At 42.1% G+C, this 22389-nt stretch overlaps 1 long non-coding RNA gene across 1 annotated transcript; it reads left to right on the forward strand.

The window, feature by feature from the left end:
• The first annotated feature begins 4215 nt into the window (after positions 1-4215).
• On the forward strand, positions 4216-20892 carry LOC140899785 (uncharacterized). Its single transcript, XR_012155446.1, has 3 exons — positions 4216-4295; positions 6306-6368; positions 20800-20892. It is a non-coding gene; the product is annotated as an uncharacterized LOC140899785 (long non-coding RNA).
• The last annotated feature ends 1497 nt before the right edge of the window (positions 20893-22389 follow it).

Consider the following 22389-nt stretch of genomic DNA (forward strand, 5'->3'; position numbering starts at 1 on the left):
ACCTGGGTTTAAAAAAAAAAAATCTTGAAAGGATAACAAAAGCCAGTGAAGAATATTTTTTTTTAAAATCCCCCTCACCTCCCCACACACACTGCTATGCATCTGCCCCACATCAAAAAGGTTCAAGGAGCTGCTAAGGCACTCTCGAGAGAGGATCAAAAGGAAACATAATATACAATCAAATGGGAAAATGGGGCAGGGAGGGCAGATTCTGATAGCTTCATTCACACTGTATATTCCCTTTCTCTGTTAAAAGCCCATTGACTTCATTGAGAAGAAATTGCTCCAGTTCAGTCCCTAGGAAATTTGTTCATTGATCTGATGAAGTCATTTGTAGCTGGAGTGCAGAGGGAAAGGAAAGCGGTTGTATATCATTAAAAGTGCCAAGGTCATGTTTGCATGATGCTTGGGTATACTTAACTGAGCATGATTCTTGCCTTTTACCATTGAAACCTGGATAACCTATACCTGCACCATCTTGGCACATAGGTCAACATGTGAAGGCCTCCCAGGGTCAGGAGGGCCTTCTTTGTTCCATGCCTGCCATAATAGCATGACAATAGTAAAACACGGGAAATTTCTGAGGAACTGTCTGGTAAGCTTAGTTCCGCAGAATATACTCACCCTGTTTATGTCTGCCCCTCACCAGATATTAGGATGAACTTAACAAGTTGATGGAGTCCTCGTCTGATAGATGAACATCCTGTGTGCATACCCTTCATATTACCACAGCTGAGACTCCAAATGAAGGCCCTCTGCTTAACAGGACAGCAGCACTGCAAGGTGGATGAATCAGAGAACTCCCTTCTGGCTGGGTTAATTGGCCACGTTTTTCTCTGCTGAGAGCTATTCTTTAAATATAGGATGGTTCTGTGAGTGGGGTCACTTAGCTAGTCCATAGGTTCAGACAAGCTAAGACTATAGATGTGAGAGGAATCCTTATGGAAGGAATGGAGACCCCATATTTGCTGCCAAAATCCAACATATGTCCATGAACTGAACTATCTTGTATTGCTCTGGTTTATTCAGAGATTCCGATTCTTTCCCCCACCATTTCCCACAGCAGGCAGAAATGGTCCACCAGGGCTGCTGTCCATGTTTGCAGGGAGACGTTAATGGGGGAGATAGTGAGGTCTTCTGAGGCATGGCTCACAAAGGACAGTGGGAGCATGGGGAAGGGAGGTGGTGTAAAACGAGGAGTGGTAGAAGGGAAGGGACTTCACGCTCCTGGGGATAAGAAGGAAAGAGGAAGTGAACTGGAGCTGGATACAGTTGAAGGTTGGATTGGAATCTTTTGGGGGACTGGCTGAAAGATGACAAATCTTTTGCAGACACCAGGGAATCAGGAGTTGTCGGGGTGGGCGGGATGAATTAAAGTGCTTTAAGTGGGTACATTAAGGAATTGAACATGAGTATTCTCAGCACAGAATCTGGCCCAGTTGGGAGGAAGCTCTGTTTGTTTACACAGGCTGTGCTTACACAGGATAAGGCCTCATTGCTTTATAGCAGGCTTCAATGTATACAAAAGAAGAGCCAGAAGAAAAGGCTTGTTTGCTTACCAAACATGCAAAGGTAGGAATGAAGTTCCAAAGAGAAGTTAGTGCCCTCCAGAGAATTCATCCCTGCATCGCTCTGTATGCAAGCCAGTTAGCGCCAATCAGCCAAAGATATTTGAATTTGCGGCAGAGGATTGACTCTGCACGTTCAGTACACAAGGCAGAGGGAAAGTTTCATCAGTATTGTTTGATGTCATGTCCCGCATGACTGAATGGACTCCCCATAAAGGAATTCAGAAAAGTCCTCCTTTTTAAATGAACAAAAGGGTGTTTACTGTATTGTCAGAGGTCTTGCGTTCCTGAGTATTGATTTCATTAAGTCCTTATGAAATAAATGCACAGGGAAGAAAGGTATCAGACAGTAAGGTAAATGCCTACTGCAATTCCTTCCTCATTGTCTAGCCCAACCATGGTAGAAATTAAAGCTGTTGTAGGATACATACCATGGGGAAAAGGAGAAAGAGTTTGAAAGACCCTCCCCAGTTGAACCAAAACTAAAATCTGGATGAAAACAAGGCTCAAGGTATATTGTGTCCTCCTCTAAAGGCTGTTCTACATCAGAGAATGGCTACCAGCTAATGCAGATTCTCTGAGTTTGCATGGGGGAAGCTGGTGCTATTAAGAATGAAAAGCCCTGGGTTTAAACCCCATCTATGACCCGGACGGGGACGCTGACCCGTGTTGGTGGGTCGTTTCACCAGGGTGATTTTGATCTGGATTCCCCTTTATCTGAACTTCCCCCATCCGTAGTTTGTGTCCGGGGGCGTTACAGGCAAATGGTTCCAGTCAAAGGCCCATCTATAACTGAAACTGCTGCCGCCTCTTTTCTGGGCTTTTCCACTTTTTCTTGGATGAATCCAACAGATTTCAAGCCCAAATAGAATCATAGAAGATTAGGGTTGGAAGAGACCTCAGGAGGTCATCTAGTCCAATCCCCTGCTCAAAGTAGGACCAACACCAACTAAATCATCCCAGCCAGGGCTTTGTCAAGACTGACCTTAAAAACTTCTAAGGAAGGAGATTCCACCACTTCCCTAGGTAACATGTTCCAGTGCTTCACCACCCTCCTAGTGAAATAGTGTTTCCTAATATCCAACCTAGACCTCCCCCACTGCAACTTGAAATCATTGCTCCTTGTTCTGTCATCTGGTACCACTGAGAACAGTCTAGATCCATCCTCTTTGGAACCCCCCTGTTCAGGTAGTTAAAGGCTGCTATCAAATCCCCCCCCTCAGTCTTCTCTTCTGTAGACTAAATAACCCCAGTTCTGTCAGCCTCTCCTCATAAATCATATGCCCTAACCCCCTAATCATTTTCATTGCCCTCTGCTGGACTCTCTCCAATTTGTCCACATCCCTTCCGTAGTGGGGGGACTAAAACTGGGCGCAATACTCCAGGTGTGGCCTCAGCAGTGTCGAATAGAGGGGGATAATCACTTCCCTCGATCTGTGGGCAGTGCTCCTACTAATACAGCCCAATATGCCATTGGCCTTCTTGGCAACAAGGGCACGCTGCTGACTCATATCCAGCTTCTTGTCCACTGTAATCCCCAGGTCCTTTTCTGCAGAACTGCTGCTTAGCCAAATGATCCTCTTTGTCCAGTAATATTACAAAAGAAACTCCCTTCAACCTTTAGGGCATAAGGTTGCAATAATTTCTTGGGTTTTAGATTCTTTAATAACTATACACATTTACACAATAAAAGTCACTTCACCCTTCTATCTACAACAGTCCTGATCTTGAATTTGCACTTACCAGTGAAGTGAACTGCCATCGTGTATAAAAATAAACCTTTACATTATTTTTAATTGTCAAATCATATTTTCAGTTGGTTGGAGAAAAAAGGTGGATAGTTGGCACAGAAAATTTGCTCTGTTTTTCTTGAATCCCATTATTCTAGAGCAGGATTAGTTAGCATATTGTGCCTGATATGTCTGTCTCTAGAGCTCCAGGCATGCAATGAGTTACGTTCAGAAAGACCTCCACTGAATTCTGTAGTGCTCCACACAAGCAGTGTATGTTGCAGGATCAGGGTCTAGATTTCTACATTGCAGGAGCTGCACAGATGGTGTCCCCAGCAGAAATTTGCTTCCCTCTCTGACAGAGCCTAACTCCCGTTGAACTTCCACACATGCTGTTTACCGAGATATTTAATGATGGCAGGTTGAGAGGAGCTAGTGTCACGTCTGCAGATTTTTTTCCCCCATGACATTGTCCCCACTTACGTTTCCCTTGCTAAGGGCGTGTTTTCGTCTTTTTGACAGGCACATCCTATTTACTGAAATAATTCTGACTCTTTTGTAGCCCTTCCTTTTGAGTCTTAATGGAAAGGACAGTAAAATATTGTATTAGCTGTTTTTGTTTTGCTTTTTTAAAAAAAAAATCCATTTTCCTTGATTTTTAAAGCTGTGGAGTAATTTCTATCCATGGAGGTTTCGGAAGATGCAGTCCGCACTGGGACTCTGATAGTGAGGGCTGTGTACAGGAGGGTGAGTGAGGAACTCACTGGAAACTGGCCTGGCTGGGATTTTTTTTCTTTCTTTCTGAGGTAGAACTAGCAGAGGCATGCCTATCACCTTCCTGCTGTCTGTAAACACCTGATAAGGAGGAGGAAGCACTAGAAGATAAGGAGCTGGAAGCTGCCGCAGTTTTCAGCCTTGAGCATTTGAAAGGGCAGCCAAGTCTAATAGAAGCCAAAATCAAGTGATCTGTTTTTCTGTATAATGTACTGAATTCCAGGTAAGTTATCCAGTGGGTTTTTAGTTGGATTTATATATGTGTGTGTGTGTGTGTATGTATATATATATATATATATATATATATATATATATATATAATGTATAAAAAATATAAAAATATGCCTTTCCAGGGGTGATTATGCTTAATAATGAAATGATGCACTCATTATGTTGCATAGCACAAATACATCTACTCTCAGACATTCCATTCCCACCCCCGTGCCCTTACCACCTGTTGTTCACTACCCACAATGCCATAGTCTGGCGCTAACCTTTGGTGCAGAAGGGTGAGTAAAAGCCTGGGTGCCCGCTGTCAGCCTGGGTCAGTACTGGGTCAGGATAGGGTCATCACTCACAGCAATGCATGGGTCACCACTTGTAGGGTCACCACTCACAGCAATGCATGGCCTTAGACTCCTCAGGGATGTAACTTTGTGGCTGGGCCTGAGTGCGTGCTGCCTGTGACTTTGGAAAACAAAATGCATGCCTGTCAGTTGTACATTCTGTAGCCTGGTGGTTGGGAGACTACTGGCCTTGGAGGAGGGAGACGTAGTCAAGTCCCCGTGCTGCCTGATTCCGGGCAGAGTTCTTCATCCCAGATCACTCTGAGTTTGATCCCATCTCCCAGGATCCAAACCACCGGCTATCAAGTGCATGTCTGTCTGTGTGTCTCTCACTCTGACTCTTAAGACTTTCCCAGAGAACATCTTGTGGGAACGAGTACATCTCCAGAAACATTTCAGCTTTGACAAAGCAGATTTCAGTGAAATTTCATTTTGATGAAAATGTACTACCCGCTCTAATAGAATCAGACTGCCTTAGACCGGAGGACGCTCGTTATATAAAACTAAACACACACACACACAATAAACCAGTCTTCCACCCAGCTTGAGCTCTAGCTTTGTGGCCTTTGTTTACCAGGTACCACTCCCTGACTATAATTCTTACAAGAAAGAGAAACATATATGGTGTCTGAATAATATCCTGCAAGTACATCTATCGTTACAGCATTGATGGTAACAAGATAAGGAAGGAAATTTTGTAGTATTTATTTTGAGATGGGGGGTGGTTTTGTTTTGTTTTTTTAACTTAGAATGCCCCCTAAAATCTACACGAATATTCTGTTACTGCTTTAGGATCTGAAACGATAAAGACATGCCCTTTTCCATAAATCAGGTAATATCATTTTTCATGTTAAGTGCATCAAAAGGCTAGTACAAGACTTCCTTTGAAAATAAGCAAAGATTTTGAAGACATGACAGGACTTAGCATTAATTAAGAAGTAAGAAGAGCCAGGGTCCTTTTCACAGACCAAAGGGAACGTTAAAATCACAAAGAAGTTTAAAAGCAAGGCTGCTGGTGAACTTCATTTCTTTATTCCTTCAATGAGTTGATTCCCTTGGGCTTTCCTTAAAGAGGAAAGGGGGGTGGCAGGTGCTATCTGGTATGCATAATGATTTATGGAAAGGGAGGAGGGAAAATAGAAACCAGCAGTGTTTGCCTCCCAATCTAAAAGTACGTTAATCAGACTGACAAATTCAAGGTTATTCATGGTTCATTAATAAAAGAACAATGGTCATTTCAGTGTGGAGAGAGAGACTGTACCTGCTGCAGCACCTGAGCTCAAAGTCTGTAGTCAAAACTATCTGCCTTTTGGGGGGCCTCTGGAAAGAACCACTGAGAGGTCAAAGTCGTTGAAAGCTGTTTGGATAATAGATGTTTTCATCACAAAACAGGGAAAGAAATCGCTGATGTCAAGAACAGGACAGCTAATAGGGCTCTGTTTTACATGGTGCTTGATAGGTAGCAGGTGAGATACTCAGGTGAGTGTTGCTTTTCCAACAGAAGGTAGCACCATTCTTCAATAGATGCTTTTGTAATGCTGAGTTATACAAAACACATAAGAGAAAAATCACAACATGTTAACTAAATGCAATGGAGTGAGATGCAAATTCTATGTTACACTGGCTATGTATACCTTGTAAAGATGTATTTTCTTGCTAATAATTAGGAAGCCTGATTTTTGGAGAAGTGCAGTGTGACCAAGTCCCACTGAAGTCAAAGGATGCTAGAGGTACTTCACATAATACTTTAAATAGTATTTTTGGAAATCAGGTCAGAAATCCTACCTATATTAACTTCATATCTGAATTAGTTTTCTCTTTATTAACATAGCTTCTTACCTACCTGGGTAATGGAAGCAAACAAAGGGGTTCGTTTTCTATGCATAATTGAAGTAAGTTTCTCTCTTGAGCTTTTGGATGCAATTCCTTTTTTAAAATTTATTCCCATAAGAATACCAAATTCACAACATCCATGGTGGAGGAAACCTTTTTTTAAAAGGCAAAGGATAACATTTTCAGAAGTGTCTTAGTGACTTAGGAGACTCGCTCTCATTGAAAGGCAGTGGAACTAGCCGTCTGTCTACACTGCAATCACACGGTGTGGTTACAGCTCGTGTAGATGTACCCAAGCTAGCTTTACTCTAGCTTGCTTGAGTCCTGGAGCCACATGGCCTTGGAGCATATTCTTCAGCACAGGCTGTACAAGCCTGCCCAGAACCCTGAGTAATTACTCATGGCGCTCGCCTGCACTAGCTAGATTATGCTGGCTAGATTAAAGCTGGCTCAGATAGGTCTGCTGAACTTCAGCCACGCCCTGTGATTGAAGTCGAGACATACCCCTCGGCTCCTAAGTCGCTTACGCGCCCTCTTGAAATTGTTATCATTACTGTCCTGCCTCAGCATCTGATTCCCCAGCCCAAGCTATTTCTGAAGTGACATGCAATATAAACAGTAGAAGAGAAAAGAGTGCAAACCAACTTCTAATACTCCATTACATTTTATCAGGGGGCTGTCTGGCAAGTGGCGGTATAAAAGTAACGTTGTGGGAGTCAATACATACTTAGGCTTTGTTTACATGGGAACTGACCAACATAGCTATTGCATAATAAGATATTCAAGATAGCTCCCCATATGCTCTACTCTAGAATAAAAGTGACATTATTCCTGAATAAAATCACTTTTATTCCTGAATAGTGTGTCCATATGGGAGGGGGTGGTTTCTGGAATACCTAAATCATGGGAATAGTTATTGTAGAACAGCTATGCCTGTCAATTTCCACATGTAGACAAGGCCTTAGTGACATCCCTATCCAGTCTGCCCATTAACAAATCAAGAGTTGATTTCTTTTCCTTGTATTCCTGCAAACTCTCACTAGAATCTGAGAATCAAGCTGTGTTCCATACATGAGGAGAAAAACCAGGATTTTCAGACTACCTGGATCTTATTTTATGTTAAGAGAAATATACAGTCTCTGTGAAAGAGCACAGAAAAATATGGCTTCATAAAATCAGCTTCATCAAAATAAAAAAATTTAAAAAAAAAACCTGAAAGAATTTTCAATTCATATTAAATTTCTGAAATCACTCATGATGTCCTATCCCCACCTTAACCAAAAATACCTCCCTACATTTTGGGCCTAGAATTAAATGACAGTGTCCAAAAACATCTCTTGTATTGTATTCTAGGGATTTTTTTTTTTTTTGCTTGCTGTCTCTAAAAGTCAAGTTGTACTCCAATAATTAAGGCCATGATTCATTCGAGCACTTAAAGTATGTACTTAATTTTGTGTATGCGTAATTCCATCCCTATCCAGCATAACCTTCAAGCACATGCTTCATTCCTATTGACTTCAGTGGGACTTAAACATGTGCTTAAACAGAAGTTTAAGCATCTTGCTGATTCACAGGTTAATTAATTACCTGTCCTATTGCCCACAAAAGAAGCGTAGGCTCAAATGCAGTGTCTGTGCTGTTCTTTTTGCTAGGAGCAAAGAATATAAAACTACATGTTAGGGTGATGAAATGAGCAGTCTTGTAATGCATTTGAAAACACAGACAAATAATCAAGACAGGAGTTGGTTTTCAAAAACGCATTGGTTGTATGTAGATTAGCAGAAGCAAAACTTTTAAAAAACTCTTACGTCCTCATCAAAACCTCGAACCTAGGTAAACCTAGATAATACTTAGTCCTGCCATGAGTGCAGGGGCCTGGACTACATGACCTCTCGAGGTCCCTTCCAGTTCTATGATTCTATGAAACCCTTAATCTTAGAGAGAGTCTCACATTGGTTAAATTTCTGCTTTTCTAATATAGGGGAACAGGATTTAACCCCAACATAGCATGAAGTCTAAACACCAAAAATACTTTGTTGCTAGAAATGGGGTCCAAACTGAAACCCCAGTCCAAGAGCCGTAAACTTTTCTGGATGTGAATTAGTTGATATGTGTATGATTATTACTTTATCTATTAAGGGTCTGCCATATAAACACATCTATAAAGGTATTATTGAGTTTCAGACACAAGAACTATGCATACCAAACAGAAGATAGAGAATACAGTGGGGAACAATTTTCCTTGAAAAACCCACACGTGTATATCTGAAGGGACATTCCTGTAAAATGCTGACTTTTTTTTCCCCTCCAAAGTACTGGCAGTACTAGTTGCTTCATTTCCTCTCCTCTGTTTGGTGTGCGAGTTGCAGCACTGTGGCCTGGCTGTTCCTTTACTCTGTGAGCCAAATCCTGGCCCCGTTGAAACCAGTCAGAGTTCTGCCCTGCATGGGAGTGGCAGCCCTGCTCATGAAAAATACAATTTGGCTCTCAGACCTGTCCAGCGAATTTAGCCAACAATGTAAATATAAAACCAGAGCTCTGTATTTCCTCCCAAACTGAGTGCTGGTCAGTGGTCAGGACTTGCTACCAGGTGCACATTGTTTTTGTTTCTATCTGCTTTTATAATCTTAAAATCCCTATAAACATATTACAAATAGATATTCTATATACAGAGGACCCTAGTTATTTCTCTTATGGGGTAATGTGTACTTTGGAATAAACAGATGTCAGAAAGGGAGACAGATATAGAAAGCGGCTGCCTTTTTGCCGTGCAGAGTCTCCTGCTGGAAGCATTTTACACGAACGTTCTGTGATCTGCACTGGCTTCCTATTAAATTACGGGCATATGCTGGGTGTGAGCCCCTGCGTGAGCTGCATCCAGTAGAGACTATCGCCCCCACAGGTGAAGAGAAGGCTTCTTATATCGGAGTCGTTAATTGTGGAATTCACTCCCACTATCTTGGTCAAAAGAAGTGCCAGCTTATTGTCAGTGCTTAATTTGTGCCAGGGTGAGCCCCAGCCTCCATAGGCACCCACTCCCACAGGGAAAAAATGGTGGGTGCTGAGCACCCCCCATCAGCTTCCCACCACCCCCGCCAGCTCCCCCCCACCCACTGATGGGCCCCACTGATCAGCACCTCCCCACGCCTCCTGCAATCAGCTGTTCAGCTGCCTGCAGGAGGCTGGGAGGGAGGCGGGGAGGAGCGAGGATGCGGCACGCTCTGGGGGGTGGGGCAGGGAGAGGGCGGAACTGGGTGGGAAGACGCGGGCAGGGGCGGGGCCTTGAGGGAAAGGGGGGGGGGGTGGAGCTTGGGGCAGAGTTGGGGGTAGAACACCCCCTGCACTTTGGAAAGGCCACGCCTGTGCCAGCACCTCCAGGCTTGGCAGTTCGTAGCCCTGGCACCTCTGTACTTGCAGCCTGAAAGTAAAAAAAAAAATTGCTTTAGTCCCAGCACCTCTTTCATTACAAATTAAGCAGAGCACGTTGGCCTTCAGTTTCTGCTGAAAGGCCCGTCTGTTCCCAAGCATCATGCGAGGGCTGAGAGTTTGGGGGAAATAGGGCTGGTTTAACTTTCTTGGGCTGATGCAGCTGTCTTCTGGTTTGTTTGTATGCTGTATTATTTTAATTCTTATGAAAACACCTTGCAGAGACTATCTTGCAGCACATACTGCTGCGTATTGCTTACAAATGCCCAGCCATTTTCAGGCTTGACAGCACTTGACTACTTGGGAGCAAATATGGCTATACATAGCAAACACAAGCAAATATCGTCCATCAGTCAGAGAAGATACAAGTACAAGCAAGTATTATGATTGTCTTGCACACATTCTTTTGTGTGTGTTAATACCAAAGCTACACTGAAACTGGGTGTGATCTTGCAAAGTTTGCCGACCCCTGCTGGTAAATTATTAGAATTAAACTGGTCAGACAGGAGTTTTGCCTTGGATGGCATCTGGACAATCTCTGCATGTCTCTACTTGCATCTTTCAAAGATTTCCACACATTGTGGACAGATGCATTGCTTATGGCCATTTTCTCTATTAATATGCATTAGAGTGGCAGAAACATCTGTATGTGCCATGAAATCTTTTTGCAGACATATCATCTTCATTTCCATCAAAATTCTTTATAAATTTTTCCATGTTTTTGTTGGAAAAACAGAAACCTGAAAACTGTTGACAAAACCCAAAATTTCATGAGAAAATTTCCCTTTTGTCAAAAAGCCATTTTTATTCCCCAAGAAAAATCCAGTAATTTTTTTTAACCAGCTGCAATGTGCATGTAAATAGTGGGAAATAGATTGCAGACGGTAATTAAGTTCCTTTTTATTGTGGCTGCAGCTGGTAAGTAGCTATTTGTATATTTCCTCCGTTAAGTCAGTACTAATGTCACATTCAAGGTCTGATCCTGAGAGGTACTGAAAACCTTTGATTCTGTCATTGCCTTCAGTGGGCAATCAGTACTTTTCCACATCAGGTCTGCAGTATGGTTTCTGAGATAAAATGTAAGCAGGAAAATAGCAACACAAGATGCTTCCAGTACTGTTCATGGCTCTGGCTGGCTCATTTTACATATTGATGTTTCTCTCTCTCTCCATGGGTGCTGGAAGTAGGGGTGCAGGGGGTGCTGCAGTACCCCCTGACTTGAAGTGGTTTCCATTCTATACAGGGTTAACAGTTTGGTTCAATGGCTCTCAGCACCCCCACTATAAAATTTGTTCCAGCACCCCTGTCTCTCTCAGTTTTTCTCTTTGAACAGAAATATATATATGGCTCACTTGGTCATACTTCCGTCATTCACGGTCTCTTGGGAGTACACAGTCAAGGGAGCGTGGGTTGGTGAGGCAAATGCCAAATCAGAGAGAGAGGGGCGTGGAGGTTTTGAACATGGGGTTTGACTAGACATTCATGATGATACCTTCTGACCTTACCATCTATAATTTGATCTCCTCAGGTATGGTGATCTCACTGGCAGCATAACTTACAACCTCACTTTTTCGGTCAATGGCCACGATCAGTGAATCAAGTGTATTCATTATCTTCCTCATATTTGATATATTTGCCGAGCCATTCTGACGTGGACATGTCAAATCTGTATAAACACATAATCCTATGGCTGTGACCACCATTCTTTCTTACCCCTTCCCTTCCTATTCATAACCTTTTACCCATCTGATATTTTAGCGTGTTAGCTCTTTTGTCTTTTCCCAAGTTCTTAGGGCATAATCACGATTGATAAAAGTAGGCAAGCCAAGTTAGGATGCTTGTAGAAATGGTCATATCCATGTGTAGGTTCTTAGTGCATTTTATCCACCTGCTTGCAGATGGGTTATGTGGATGCAGGAGATGAGCCATAGATTCCCACATTGGGGCATTGGTGGGAGTGTTTGTTTTCCCTGGACCTCGTTTTGGCCTGATGGTCAAATGCAATGCAACATTCTATGGATGAGAGCAACATTGGTTACATGGTCTCTTGAACTTGCACGAGTGAGGCATGATGCAGAGGTGATGAGTGGTTATAGCGTACATCTGTGTCTAACACCTCAAGACTTTCAGGGTCCTAGATGATGTGGAGACTATTTTTTTTTTCAAGAGGTCACCTGAGGAGGAAAAACAGGTCTGATTACTGGAATAAATCCAGCCCGAAAAAAAAGGGGAGTGCAAAGTATGCTCAGTTTTAGCTCTTTCTATAGAGTGTTTCATTCTCCATGCTTGTACATCAGTGATCCCTGATGTGCATGACATTGGTACCTATTGCTGTAAGAATATTCACCCCCTGCTTTCTCAGGGGGAAAAGACCTGTTACTTAGCATATGCCCATTGGTAGCCTTTAGACCTTAATCAAAAAAAGAAGAAAAACCCTCTATGGGAAAAAGAACGAGGAGTACTTGTGCGCCTTAGAGACTAACAAATTTATTTGGTCATAAACTTTTGTGGGCTAAAACCCACTTAGTCTCTAAGGTACCTCAAGGACTCCTCGTTCTTTTTGCTGATATTACCACTCTGAAACCTGCCTATATGGGAATTTCACTTCAGAAAGGACTGCAGTAAGCTACTGTGCAGGAAACCTATGTTCTATTCCTAATCTAGTTTCAAAACCAACGTATGTACACCCTGGGGAGCTCAGTGTCGTGGTGCCCTATAGCTTAGTGGCCAGTATTCAGCACTACCATGACCGAGATCTGGGTTAAAGGCAAAGTGGTTTGTTGTTCACCAAAATCTGAAACAGGCAAAGGACATACCTGAGGGGCAGTGACAGAAAGAAGAAAGTCATTAATTTTTAAATCTGTCACAAAACTTCCAGTTATCACGTCTGTTCTATGTTGTATATGCCCATCTCGATATTCGGGGAGCATGATGTTTCATTTCCCTGACTGTCACAATATTATTATACCCCTACGTGGATGGGGAGTTATGTCCGAGACCATAGTGGCAACCTTGTTAGTTGTCAAGAAGGATTTTTTTTAAAGAGTTCTCTAGTTAAGATTGAAGTTTTATTGTTGTTGTTAGTCAAAGTACTTGTTTTCTATGCATTGCACTTTGATTCCCTGCTGGTGTAAACTAGTATTGCTCCATTAAAGTCAGTGGGGCTACACTGATTGACACTAGGTGAGGCTATCCTGTAAGATGCACATATTTGAATAAGCCTATGATAAACAAATGCACAAAAATCACTAAGAGAAGGGACAGGGAATGTTAACAATATTATCCCAGCTGCCCGAGTTCATTGCTAAAAGGTTCCACTAGCCACTGGAGCAGATAAGAAACAAATATGAAGCAGCAGCCTGAAAAAGGTTTCGTTTGATGTTTCTTTGCAGAAGACAGCCAGAGTTTGAACAGTGTGTCCTCCATCTGCCTGTTAGGGCTTTAGGATTAAATTTACATTACAATCAACAGCCAAGGGACAAGAGGAGGAAGACATATCGCTTTTCTCAGGGACATGCTGTTCTGTTACAAACTATAACGTGGTTTTATGTTAATTTTGAATAGCAGCCCCATGCAATCTCCTCTCTTCACACAATAAAATACTGATTAGGTCAATGTTGGAGAGATACCCTGTAGTCTACTTATTCAGTCATTTGGAATATGCTGGTCTTTCAATATAGAACATTTTAAAATAAATTTTAAAGCAAAGCAAACTTGCTATAATTTGTTCTTGCGGTTTAAGGTAGGGGCATAAAAAACCTGGGATAGGAGCTCCCATTTGTATCTGTATCTTAAGAAAAATAATGTACACACTTGCAGAGCCAACAGCAAAGATCTGGACATGTTGATTGTATAAATCATTCAACTATTTGTGATCAGAGAAGTTTAACTTCTGACTGGTGTGCTTAATTCACCTGTCAAAATCCTGACGCTAAGAGTCATTTTAGAGTATGTCTTCACTGCAAAAAAAACAACAACAAAAATAAAGTGTTTTCTTAACATGGGCCGGGAAGGCACAAGAACTTGGCTTTTAACTCTGATTGGCAGCTCCAATTAAAGTTGGGGTTGAAGTTGGCTTTTATCTTGGGTTAGCAGCTCAAGTTGCCATGTTTTAATTGTTTTAATTGTTATTTTAACCTTTATTAGCTAATCTGAGTTAGCTAATCCATGCTATCAACACACATTTGATTTTCAGTGAAGCTATACTCTTTGAATCTGCCTTGTCCATCAAGCTGGTGTCTGTTTTTCTTGGCTCTTGTCTATCAGATGTAACCTTCTCTATTAAGTCAATTAACATAAAACTCACAATTTGTTACCCCACATTGTTGAGGTTTTGGACTTTATTTTTAGACTAGGAAATCGCCAGTGTTGTAAGGCTGTAAATTTATGTCAGTGGTGTTTAAATCCTGTTTGTAAAAACACATGTAACACTGCCGAGAACTAGATTTGCAACATGAATGCCTGAATCATATAGGGTTATATCATGGATCCTTGTCTTTCCACAAAAAGTTTTTGCCAAGTTGTAGTTTATGACGCTCTCAAACATTTGGATTGAATAATTGGAGCCAATAGGAAGTTACCTTTTCAGAGACAGCTAAAAGCTACTACTAGCAAAAAATAGTGGTTGGGGCCATTAGGGGATTTAGCACGTTTCAGAAATGTAACTCTTGTTATAGCTTATGGGAACCCATAGATTTGTTAATCTTTTTTCAGATATGCTGTTTGGGTTTAGGACAGACGGAAAGACAGTTATAGATATCATTGCTCCTTTGCCAATCAATAGCAGATTTCAGTGCCTTGCAAGTCAGTTTGCTGTTGGAGGAGAAGTAGGTGTCACAGTCAGGAGATTTTTGTTTCTTTGGTGCACACAATTTGCCCACAGGCTATTCCTCTGGCAAAAAACTCAGCTACAGCCCATCTCTTGAGCCTCAGTTTCTTCAGTGCCTTGTGCATATGGTGGCCTGTAAACTACAGACGCTAGATGTGTAGCTATGCGGCTGCGTCCACACCTGTCAGGCAGCGGGGAAAGGCTCCGGCAGCTGGGAGGCAGCAGGATGCTACACGGATAAAATTAGCAGCAAAGACAGGGGAGGCACTGCATGGATATGTAGAGAGCCACGTAGGAAATATACTCCAGGGTTCAAGCACATAGGGCTCTCTGTCTCCTCTCCCCTCCTCAGCAGTGCCTTGGTATCTACACTGCTCTTTATATCTGACTGTGCTAACGCGGTGCGGTGTCTGCACTCTACGCACTGCTCTAAGCGTAACCTTTGGACTGTCCTGGAATCTCTCGGCTTCACATTCCGTACCTGTAACTCCCTCAGCTCCTGAACTTTACAGATGTTTAAGGAGCTTCCTTCCCAAAAACTGATCAGCTCGGATCATGTGGTCTCCCTCAACCTTCTTGTTGTGCAGTTGCTCAAAAGGTTCAGCTGCTCATCAGAGTGCTTTAACCTATCTAGTTCCTCCCATGTCTTTCTGTACATGGCCACTGCTTGGTTAATTTTAACACTTCCTATAGGGAGTTTGATTCTGAGTTCTTTGACATCAGTGATCCCTAATAAGCTTTCTAAAATGACAGTGACTCAGTCTTTAATGCTAACTGCCAGACCAGACTCAAGGTCGCTGTGGACTTTTCTTCATTGTTGCTTTGGAAACTCAGTTTGATTCAGCTAAGCTGCCTTTTAAAGGCCTAGTGCTATTTTTAACCCTCGCCGTCCTGTAGATGCAAAAGAACCTACTCTTAAGTAGCCCATCCACCCAGAGAGCAATAATAAGAGTTTTACCTGAGCTTTTATATGGATGGGAATTTAGTACTGCTGAAAGATGCAGGGTTGACAAGGGCAGAGTCGAGTTTAGTCCTGTTTTTCCCTACAACAAATATAGCAGAAACAACAAACGTGCCATTGTAACCCACACACCTCCTGGGTGTGGTGTTCTGTCCCATCTAGTGGCACTGAACCCACTTAGAGAGAGAGATAAAATGAGTCTGCTCTACAGCCTTAGTTTCTAAGAATGTACTTAGATGCCTGGTCTCAAAATAATTATTAAAATGTATACAACAAATATTCTTGTTTTTACACCTTATTACATTCATAAATCTTTCTAAATTAGAAAAATCTTGTTTGGTTTGTATCAAGATGTAAAATAGAGATTTCACAGGGTAGTAAACTATGACAAGAGGGACCCCTGCCCATCACTGTACCAGCAGATAGGGAAATAGTGGGGTAGCAAACTATGATAGGGCAGTACAAAAAATAACACCTCTACCTGCTGGTGGGAAGCGCTGGTGGGTAGCAGTTTATATTGGGGGACAGAACTGAGGGGTGGCTTGCCAGGAATTTTCCAGTGTTTGGGACAGTACCTCATCCCTGGGCCTAAATTCTGCCCTGTGCTGCACCATCACACAACAGGGCATAAGGGATGTTCTTCCCATGCAACCATGAAGATGGAATCTCTCCACAGTGAGTAAAACAACTCTGGGAGAAGCTAGGTGCTAACGCTCTGGCCCACGTACCGGAGGTCCCCAAAGGGGCATGGTGTGTAGGCAAGGAGTCATGTCTAGCCCATGGCTCCACAGATATCTAGCACATGTGCAGTAGTCACCACAGCAAGCTCTAGAAAGGGGCATGCTCTTTGCTTCGAGGAGCAGCAAAGGATGTACATCTGGGCATCACTCCCAGCCTTCCTCATGGAGTCCTACCCCAGATAACAGGAGACCTTTTGCAAAGGATGCAAAGGCCAGTTCCTCGTTGCTGTGCCAGCAACGGCAGGGTTTGGACTATGCTATTCAGCTGGTCTTCCATACGGCAGTTACATGGTGTTTCAGTTTGAATGTACTGTGCAATAGCAGAGGTAAGAGGAATCTGTGGATAAATTTCAGCTAAGATTTTTATCCTAACTCTGCAGATCATTAACTTCATTTTGTAACCCTTTAAAGACAAAGTCACCTGTTTCATCTGTTGGGAAAGTGCTCTTGCAAATAAGGTATTTGTTCAATGTCACAGATCTCTACTGATCCATCATTAATGCCACATTAGTTACTGTACTCACACATTTTATGCAATAATTCATGTGATCCATCGTGATTCAGCAAGCAACAGGAGATAAGGCAGGCTACAATCTGGATTACTTTCCTTAGGTTTGCAGAACGTATTTGCAGATTTATTGATCCTTGTGTGGGGAGGGAACCTTTTCTTCACTTAACTATTCCATTACAGGCAGTAGGAGAGAATAGGAGGTCAGGATTAATGTGTCCTAGTTGCTGTTAACTTGTCTTTTCCACATACTGAAATCACTCTCTCTCTCACTCACGCTCTCACTCTCTCTCTCACACACACGCGCGCCAAATTTATCCTTGATCGAAGGGACACAGCTCTGATGACTTCAGAACCTTTGGGTACAAGGATGAAATTCTCCTATCTATGCCTGTGCTGATTCTGGCCCATGATGTCAATGCAAATCAAAGTGGGTGGGTCAATCTATCTCACCTTATAATAGAAACTGTGTTTTCTTCATCAACGATTAGCACCTGGACAAGAAATCCTTATTGGCCTTGAAATTTTTATGCTGTACTATAAATTATTTATTGGGTTAATAAAATTCATTATACTGTTCCCCTTTCTCAACTTCCTAACTCTAAGGGTAGTTAAGCTCTGGAACAGGCTCCCAAGGGGTGGGGATTGATTTTAAGAACAGGTTGGACAAACACTTGTCAGGAATGGTGTGGATTTGTGGTCCTGCTCCAGCGCAGGGGGCTGGACTGGATGACTTCTCAAGGTCCCTTCCAGCCCTCCACTTCCATGATTCTATGATTAATAGTGTTTTTCCTCCCAGGACTTTTAGGACATGCAAATACTACAGTGAGAGTGTGCTATAGAACCTGTAGAGAATAGAACAGAAAGCATTGCTAACATAGTCCTTGGTTGGAAGGGCAACATATTTCTGCATCAGGCAGAATTTAGGAAGAGTTACAGTAAATAGTCATTTTGCCATCCTGTAGGTTGGAGATCCGATGTTCAGTGCAGCTCTCTGTCCTAGAGTAGACCCTCTTTTTTGCTTTCTAGAAGCCATCCCTTCATTGAAGTAAATGAGGGCTGGAAGCAGAGTGGAGAGGGTAGAGATCAGGGACCAAATTCAGCTGTTCTAAGAAAGCAATCCTCCCCTTACACTCACTTATGGTAGATGTGGCTTTTTTGTTTGTTTGTTCTGTCGCTTTTGTCTACTGTGTGACTTGAGAAAGTTTTCTTCTGGGTGAGGCTAATAGGGCAAGCATATTGATCAAAAAGTCTGTAGATGCCCAGCAAAATGAGTGATGATAATACCTAGCTCTGTGCAGTGTTTTTCATCTGATCTCAAAGCACTTTGTGAATGAGGTAAGCAGCTTTATCCACATTTTTGCAGATGAGCCAACTGAGACACAGTGAGGGGGAAGTGACTTGTCCAAGGTTACCCTACAGACCAGTGGAAGAGCCAGGAATAGCTTGCCTGAGTCCCAGTCTAGTGCCTGGTCCACTAGGCCTCTCATAGTGATGCTTATTCTTTGAAATAAAATTTTGTGTTCTGTAGAGTGTGGGAGGGAAAATGCACAAAGCAATGGGATTGGTACTGGGTGGGTGGGGTTTTTTTTTTCTGCCTACCTGTAATGTAGTGGGTTGGCTTTTAGTTGACCCTACTGTATTTTATTTAAAAACCCTCTTAGTTACTTAAGTAGCACAATAAACAGTGTGCAATAGTGGACAAATGCAGTCCAATAACCTAGTACTGCTGCAACGTGAATGGGATGTCTAAAAGAGGAATAAAACGGACACTTTTACATCTGGCCACAATGTGTGGCAATTAGACACCTTGATTCTGTTTCCACTTCTGCCACTCATAAACCATGTAAGCTTTGGCAAGTCACTTACCAGTGCTATTCGTTGCTTTCCCCATCACCATTTTGGGGACAATGTTACTTCCTGTCTTCTACCAAATGTAAAATGCTGTGATCCCAAACCACTCCATATGAATCCCATCTGGTTAGAGCTGTGCAAATAATGGATTTTGCAGTTTGCTGGCTATTCTGAAAAATTGGGGAAAAAAAGTTTTGGATCAAACTGGAAATGAATTTCTTTGAAATTTTTGGTGAATCAAAAGTTAAAAATATTGTTTCAGGTTGAACTAAATGTTTCATTTTGATTTTGAGCTTTTATAAGATTTGTTTAATTTATAAAATAAAATTAAAGAAAATTTTGGTACAAAAAGTCATTTAGAACTGAAAAATCAAAATGTCTGGAAAGTCCCAAAATGAAATGCATTTGTTTTTCAGAAATTTTTAATTTTTTTTACCGAAACAATTAGACACAATCGACAAGAATTTGCAAAATGTTTCTGGGTCACTGTATAGAATCATAGAATATCAGGGTTGGAAGGGACCACATGAGGTCATCTAGTCCAACCCCCTGCTCAAAGCAGGACCAATCCCCAACTAAATCATCCCAGGTGGGGCTTTGTCAACCCTGACTCTATCTGCATTTGTTGCAGGAAAAAAGTTTCAGCTGAAAAATGTTGCAAGCTCTACTTTGAACTTCTATAAAGCCTTCAATCCAAAGTACAGAAGTCAGGAACTGGAGCTGAGATTTCCAAAGCTGACTAGAGAATTTAGCCATGTAACTCCCATGTTCAAGCTGGGTTCTTAACAGTTCATTGAAATCATCTTATCTGGCTTGCCCTTGTTTTGTGTCAGATAAAACATGATTTTAACCGAGTGTTGTGAACTGCCTCTGAACATGCTGTACCATTCACATGCCAGCTTTGCCTCCCTAAATCTTCCTTTGGAACAGTTGCATGTTTCTCAAGCGATGTTGCATCAGAGAAGTTCAACTCTCATCTCGGCTGCCCTGGGGGCGAGAAATGCCTGACCTGTTCAACCCATTTAGTACTTGAACAGTAAATTAAAGGTCTTCATTATCTTATTGGGTAGTTGAATAAAACACTTTGAAACACTGGCATATTAGCAGCAATCAGGTTTTGAAAGGTCTCTTGTTGCTACAAGGAAATAAGCCCGATAAACTGCTCTTTTCAATTAAATGGCTTTTTTTTCACAAGTAAGCCCAGAACCTATTGTTTGGGGAAGATTTTTTGAGTTTTTATGGAAGGTTTTTCTTAAAGAATTAATTTATTTGAAGAGGCTAATTGTAATTGCAGTACAACATTGCAGCTCATAAACTGTCCCCAATTCATTTGTCTGAGAGACACCTTCACCGAGGCCATGTGGTCTAGTGGTTAGGGCAGTGGCCCATGAGATCTGTTTGGCTGTGGTGTTTACCACTCTGAGCCTCAGTTTACCCATCTGTAAAATAGGCACAATCCTACTTGGGTGCTGAGGGACTTGTTTAACTTTTATAAAGTGTTCCACAATAATGAGTAAGTACTTTTCATCTGAAAATAAACTAGTTAATGCTATAAACCATTTCAACAATAGATTGATGGTTTCCATCTTGGCGAACATCAGGGAGTCACCTGGGGAGACCTCCTGAGCTAAAAGCATGCGTCTCCGTAGCCTAAGCTAAAAAGCCAGGGTCTGTACCAGAGGACTGTTACTCGCTTGTGTCCTCTGTAGATTGGGACACGTAAACACACACTGACACAGGGTTTATAATAGTGCTATAGAAATGTGAAGTATTTCTTCAAATGCAGTGTGTATCTCCTGTACCAGTGCATGGTCTATGCATTTACCATGGAAAAGTACACACTAGTACAAAGGAATGAATAATAATAATACTTATATAGAGCTGTTTGTCAGTAGATCTCAAAGCCCTTTACAAAACCTCATTAAACCTGCTTTGAGCATATTAATCCAAGATAGTAAAATTGTCATTGCATTGTTCATATTAAGATTCATATTGTTTATACTAATTTTAGATCTCCGAAGCTGATAAGCCTCCCGGTTAGAGGTCAAGACACTGTTGGTGAGATCAAAACAACACTGTTCTGCAGAATGAGAAGGAGGTGGACAGAGGTTTGCAGCAATATGCTATCAGACAAATCATGTGAAAGGCTTTCATTCTAAATAATGCTTGACTTATTTCCTGAAAACAGGATGTATTGGCTATGAATTTAGATACTGTATACTGAAATCTATCCTTAAACGGTACCAGATAACTGCATCTCTGCTTACTAAGTAGGGGTAACTTTGGTGGGTTTATGACATCAAAGGAACTTCAAAGGATTAAAGTCTCTACATAATATAATCCTACAGTACTCTGGAGTAGGGGTAGCTCATGGGATCAAAAATATTCCATTTTTAAAAAACATAGTGTTAAACCTGGGGAAATTTCACTTTGGGTAATTGCATCCTGCTTAAGGAGAATTCCTTTTTTGCAGGTTTAGTTGGAATAGTTGTGCCTCAGTTTCCTCATTTGTAAAATGGGGATAATGCTGTAGCCCTCCTTTTAAAGTGCTTTGAAATATACTGATGAAAACCACTATATCAGAGCTAGGCATTGTTGTTAATATTCATTTCCTGTTCTGAAATGTCCATTTTTGTTTTGTTTGGGGTTAGCTGCATTTCAGCGATTGATGGAATGATACTTGTCTATAGGTTTGGACATTGGTCTGCACAGTGCTTGGGGATGGAAGTTTCTGTGTCTTAAGCCTTTCTGTGTGTGACAAAATCAAAAGAAAGCCCCACTAAAATATGGCTGCCGCTCTAGGGTGGAGTTCGGCGGTCCCATAACACACAGCATGCTGCACAGTGGAAAGAAGTGAAATTCTGCTCCAGAGAGAACTAAAGGGTGACTTGATTTGATTGATCTGGGATTTAGCGCTTATCCCGCACAATTGATCTCAATAGGAGTTTTGCCATGGGAGCACAATCAGGCCTTTAATGCTTAATTCATTCCAGTCTTCCTAGGATTTCTGCACAGGCAGACTTCCTGCATCCATGTTTGGAGGCAGTGTTGCCTAGTGAATAGAGCACCAGACTGGGACTCAGGAGAGCTGGCTTCCATTGCTATAGGCCTGCTGGATGACCTTGGGCAAGTCGCTTCATCTCTCTGTACCTCAGTTTCTCTATTTGTAAAATGGGGTAATGATTTATTCTCTCCTTTCTCAAGTAGTTTGTGATCTACTGCTGAAAAGGACTACATAAGAACTAGGTGGGGGTGGTGTTTGTTGCAGGATCAGGGCCTGATCCAAAGCCCATGGAAGTAAATAGGAGCCGTTCCATTCAAAGAGCTTCAGATCAGTCTTTGAGGACCAGATCCCATGCTGAGAACAGCACAGGGCAGACCCACGATGGGCTCTGTGTGGGCAGACTCCTGTGCCTGCCTGGAGTACCACTGAAGTCCAGGGAATGCACTGAAATGCAATCCCAACGTCCTCAGTGCAGTATGGCTTGTGAAGTGGTGCATGTTGAAACGCACTCTCTGTTTCAAGGGTCCAGTCCTTCAACTCCTTCCCTCCTTGTGCTGAGGACTGACTTACCTGAGTAGTCCCATTGATTTTAATGGG

The sequence above is a fragment of the Lepidochelys kempii genome, chromosome 17 (assembly GCF_965140285.1).
Source record: "Lepidochelys kempii isolate rLepKem1 chromosome 17, rLepKem1.hap1, whole genome shotgun sequence".
Taxonomy (NCBI): domain Eukaryota; kingdom Metazoa; phylum Chordata; order Testudines; family Cheloniidae; genus Lepidochelys; species Lepidochelys kempii.